The 5,164-nt window shown below is 31.4% G+C and overlaps 1 protein-coding gene across 1 annotated transcript in view; it reads right to left on the bottom strand.

Annotated features, from left to right (window-relative positions):
- Positions 1 to 5,164, bottom strand: part of LOC106868246 (uncharacterized) — a 351,265-nt gene that overhangs the window by 73,218 nt on the left and 272,883 nt on the right. The window lies entirely within an intron of this gene.

The raw sequence follows: 5,164 nt of genomic DNA, 5'->3' as shown, positions 1-5,164 counted from the left end.
ACACACACACATATATATATATATATATATATATATATATATATATATATACACACACACACACACATACATATACATAAATGTATGTATGTATATTTATTAATTTATATATATATGCTTATATGCTAATACCTTGTCAGTGGGAATACCAGATAGATGGAGAGAGTGAGAGGGAGAGAGAAAGAGAAGAAACATTTTCAGATCCAATAAAGCACCAATCTAAATGCCTTACATTGAGCATTAAGTTTCATCTTTCTGCTTTATGACCTTAAAATCTCATTAGTATGGGCCTTACCTTTCACCTGTCTAGGATTTCAAAAAGCAATACCTGACTTTTAAAAATCGATTCCATCTTTCCTTAGTGTTAGTGAGCGATGGTCATTTAAAAGACTTGCCTGGGACATTATGATATCCAAATATGGAATGCAGAGTGAAATAACCATTATCTTCAGAAAGAAGCTAAAAAGTATTTCTTTTTATAGGCATATTATTTTCTAAACACTACACAAGTGGAATACTGTTAAACCTCCCACGTTTTTAGACAGTAGTTGAGTACAATAAAATAGGAAGAAAAACGACAGTAACAACAATTCATTCAGTCACAGCTATAGCCATGTCGTTAAGAAGTTTGTTTGGCAACCATGTGGTTTTAGGTCCAGTACCACTGCTCAGCATCTTGGGCAAGTATCTTCTACTATGGCCATGGGCTGACCAATGCCTTGTGAGTGAATCTAGTAGATGGGAACTGTGTGGAAGCCAATTGTGTGTGTATGTGTTTGTATATATATATATATATATGCACACTCACACACACATATATCCATATATATATTATAGATATATGCATATATATATGTGTGTATGTGAGTGTGTGTAGATATCTTATTTCTTTATTGCCCACAAGGGGCTAAACATAGAGGGGACAAACAAGGACAGACAAAGGGATTAAGTCGATTACATCGACCCCAGTGCATAACTGATACTTAATTTATCGACCCCAAAAGGATGAAAGGCAAATTCGACCTCAGCGGTATTTGAACTCAGAACATAACGGCAGACAAAATACCGATAAGCATTTCGCCCAGCGTGCTAACCACTCTGCCAGCTCGCCGGTGTGTGTAGATATCTATGTATATCTATGTATATACATGTACACATGTTTATGAGTGTGTATCTTTGTTTTTGCTTCCACCATCACTTGACAACTGGTGTTAGTTTGTTCACTTCCCCATAACTTAGGGGTTTGGCAAAAGAGACTGTTAAAATAAATACTGGGGTTGATTTATTCAGCTGGTCCCTTCAAAGCAAAGCCCCAGCATAGCTGCCATCCATTAACTGAAACGAGTTAAAGATATCATTTATTTCTTGTCTGTTTTTCCATGCTGGATGAAGACTTATTGAGGCAATATTTTATGGTCCAATGCACTCCCTGTTGCCAACCTTATTCTTTAAGTAAGGAACTCTTTTATTCATCCACTGATTTTTACAAGTGTAGAGTTACACACACACACAAACATGTCTCTGATGATAAGTCCACTCAATCAGGTTTGATGCAGGACCTAATAACAGTAACGAGTAGATAGTAAATTTAAGTTTTAAAAATTCAATCTAACTTATTACCATGAGTTTATATAATTATGATTTTTTTTTTCCGACTATTAACTGCTTCTGTTATCTTTAAAGTCAAGGTTAATCATTAGAAAATATATTTCGTTGTATTAATAGCAACTCATCTCAAATATTAAAACATTTATTTTGAGTGTCTTGGTACTGGTGTCATATAAAAAAGCACGTAGTCCACTCTGTAAAGTTATTGGCACGAGCAGGGGCATCAAGCAGGCTGTGGAGCTTAGCACAATCTTCTGACTTGCCAGCTCCTGTCAAACTATTGAACCCATGCCAAAAATAGAAAGTGGACATTAAAATGATGATGTTTTGATGGGAGCAGCCTTTAGCTTTTTGATTGTGAGAGATAAATCTAAGAGGAAGAAATCTAGGAACACTTTTGATTATAGCAAAACAGAAGAATCTGGGGGAACTATTGATGTATTTGCAGATAGTTCAAACAGGGGAAAGTTATGTCTTTCAAATAATTCAAATGATGGAAAGTTGTGTTGTGAGGAAGAAAAGTCCAATGGTTTAGATTAGATGTTTGTTTTCCGCCCCACCCCTCTGCTTCAGAATGGGAGAGGGAGAGATAGATAGATAGATAGATAGATAGACAGATGGAGAGAGAGAGAGAGAGAGAGAGAGAGAGAGAGAGAGAGAGAGAGAGAGAGAGAGAGAGAGAGAGAGAGAATAAAGATCCCAACAAAAGGATGAAAGTTGTTTTTTAAAAGTTAATTTGCCTGCTATTTCTAAGAGGCCAAGTATCCACATAGAGGCTCCCTTCTCAACTCACTGGTCATAAGATAGGACATGATTGCTTAACTCTCAATTTTTAGTCTCGGTCTGGTTGAGGATTAGGTGAGATCTAGTATTTGATTTTCTGAAATAGTGAAACCACTCAAAGTGCAAAATTAAGTATTTATTAAAACCATGGGCTTCATTTATTAGGGTTAAAATATTAATAATACTATAAATTAAACTGAAATAACTTGTATATATTTTATATTGGTTCCAATATCTTTTCAATATACACTTGCTATATTTTTATAGTATTCAATTATCTTCCTATAATAATTTCCATATGAATAATTTTATTTTAATAATAATAATAATAATAATAATAATAATAATGATAATGATAATAATAATTTTAATATTATTTCAGTTTTAAAAAAGAAATCTTCAAAATTAAACTGGCATTTTGAAATCAAGTAACAAAATCATAATATAATTTCAAGAACGTATTTCTTTGAAACTCAAATTATTCTCAGGCAATTGTACCAGTATGATAATAAAAAAACAACAACAAAAATCAAAAAAGAAAAAAAGAAAAAAGAAAAAAGAAATAAAGAAATATGATGATAATAGAATATATTCAACAACTATGAATATATATGGTAAAAGATTGACTGCTGTAGGTCAGCTTTTGCATGATCTCATTATTTTCTGTAAATTACTTAAATAATTCCATAGTTTGGCAAGTCTTGGACTACAACAAAAATGATGAATACACACACACATATATATATATATGTGTGTATATATATATATATATATATGTGTGTATATATATATATATATATATATATATATATATAAAACAAAGAAAACTGTTAGTAAAAATTAATAAAGAAAAGAATGAAAAAAATTAAATATAATTAGTTAAAAGAGAAATAAAATTAAGAAAATGAAAAAAAAAATGAGAAAGAAGATAGAAAAATGTAAGAATATAATAAATAGTCTATAGATTATTGCAAATATAACTGTGATAAAAGAACTCAGACCCAGGAGGAAGTATTGTTACTATGTTGTTTCCTTTAAGGGCAGATAATAAATACTTCAATGGAACAAACCAAATTTTCTAATCTCATTTTCAAATTAATATCATGCACTTGGAAAGACAATTATCATTGTTGTTGTCATCACCATCATCACTGTCATCATCATCATCATCGACATCACCACTTTCATAAATTTAGTGCTTGTTTTCTATATGTCTGTATGTGTTTAAAAAATCTATAGTGCACCATTTCTCCACATGTAATAAACCTATGTAATTTCATCTGTCAATCTCAAAGTTCTTATAGCTAAGTTAACAAATTAATATTAATATATTCAATGAGTAGAATATTAAACAGTTGTCTAAAAATAATCATGTGGTGAAGGGAGAAAAAACATTTGCCAGTGGCTAATATTATTTTAATTATTTTAATTATTTTAATTATTTTAATTATTTTAATTATTTCATCTCGTACATGTTTCGGTGTTATTGACATCATCAGCTAAGTATGGACACCACTGTACTTTCCAAAATAATAATGGAAAAATATTCATATTGTACACTAATTAGTACAGAAATATAGAATGGTTTAGAGAACAAATAACACCCTATTCAGGAAAAACAATAGCTAAGTTAATGTTATCATATTTAATCTTGGGAGCAATTTATAAAAAAAGAAAGCCCGACAAGAAATAATTATATAGCGAGGGGAAAAAAAGCAACAACATTAATCAATGACTAATGTTATTTCAATTTCTCTTTCTCTAGACAATTCTTAAAATCTATTTTCTCTTATTTTATGTATATAACGAATATTTTCCATTATCAACTTATTGCACTTTTGATATTTCATTGCCATTATATGTTCATATCAGCTTAGTTGTCTATTTTTTAATTTTTTATATTACTGTATCACATTTGGTGAACAATAGTGTTGTTGGCAACAAGTTTCCAATAGTAGATCATTGGTTCACTATTTTTCACAGCAAGATAGACAATGGAGTGTCTGTGTGACTCAGTGCTGAACATATATCACAAGGAACATTGTTCAAAAAGTACTGATTTTTTGATTTTCTTATTAATGTTCAAATCTTGAACTGGAAAACATCAGTGAAATACTCATATGTATGCACGCATCATCATCAGCATCATTTTTATGACTTCTTCCCATCTTGGCATGGGTTGGACATTTTGACAGGATCCAACAGTACAGAGAACCACGTCTTGCTCTAGTGAATCAGGCATGGTTTCTATGGCTGGATACATTTCTTAATTCCTACTGCTTTACAGAGTATAGTGTGTGCTTTTTTTGTTTTTGTGGCACCAGCGTTAGTGAGGTTACCCTGTATCTTGCAGGACTAAAGAGCTTTCTCAACTGAGAGGGAGGATATGATAGAGGATGGTTACTGTAAGTGAAGTGTTGTGAAGTTAATGTATGATGGGAGGAGCACACAATTTATGTTTAATCAAATACCACTTCCAAAAAACTGTTTAAACTGAAATTAATTAATGATGTTGCTGTGTTTACATTCCGGTAACTTAGCGGTTTGGTAAAAGACACTGACAGAATGAGTACTAGGCTTACAAAGAATAAATCCTGTGGTTGATTTCTTCAGCCTATGGCAGTGCTCCAGCACGACTACAGTCACATGACTGAAACAAGTAAAACAATAAAAATCTATGCCGTTTTAATCCTGAGCAAGGCCGGGTATCTCTGATAGTATATATATATATATATATATATATATATATATATATATATATATATATATATAT

Source organism: Octopus bimaculoides, chromosome 12 (assembly GCF_001194135.2).
Source record: "Octopus bimaculoides isolate UCB-OBI-ISO-001 chromosome 12, ASM119413v2, whole genome shotgun sequence".
In the NCBI taxonomy this organism is placed as follows: domain Eukaryota; kingdom Metazoa; phylum Mollusca; class Cephalopoda; order Octopoda; family Octopodidae; genus Octopus; species Octopus bimaculoides.
Note: the sequence above shows the minus strand (reverse complement) of the source record. Positions and strands in the feature narration are given on the sequence as shown.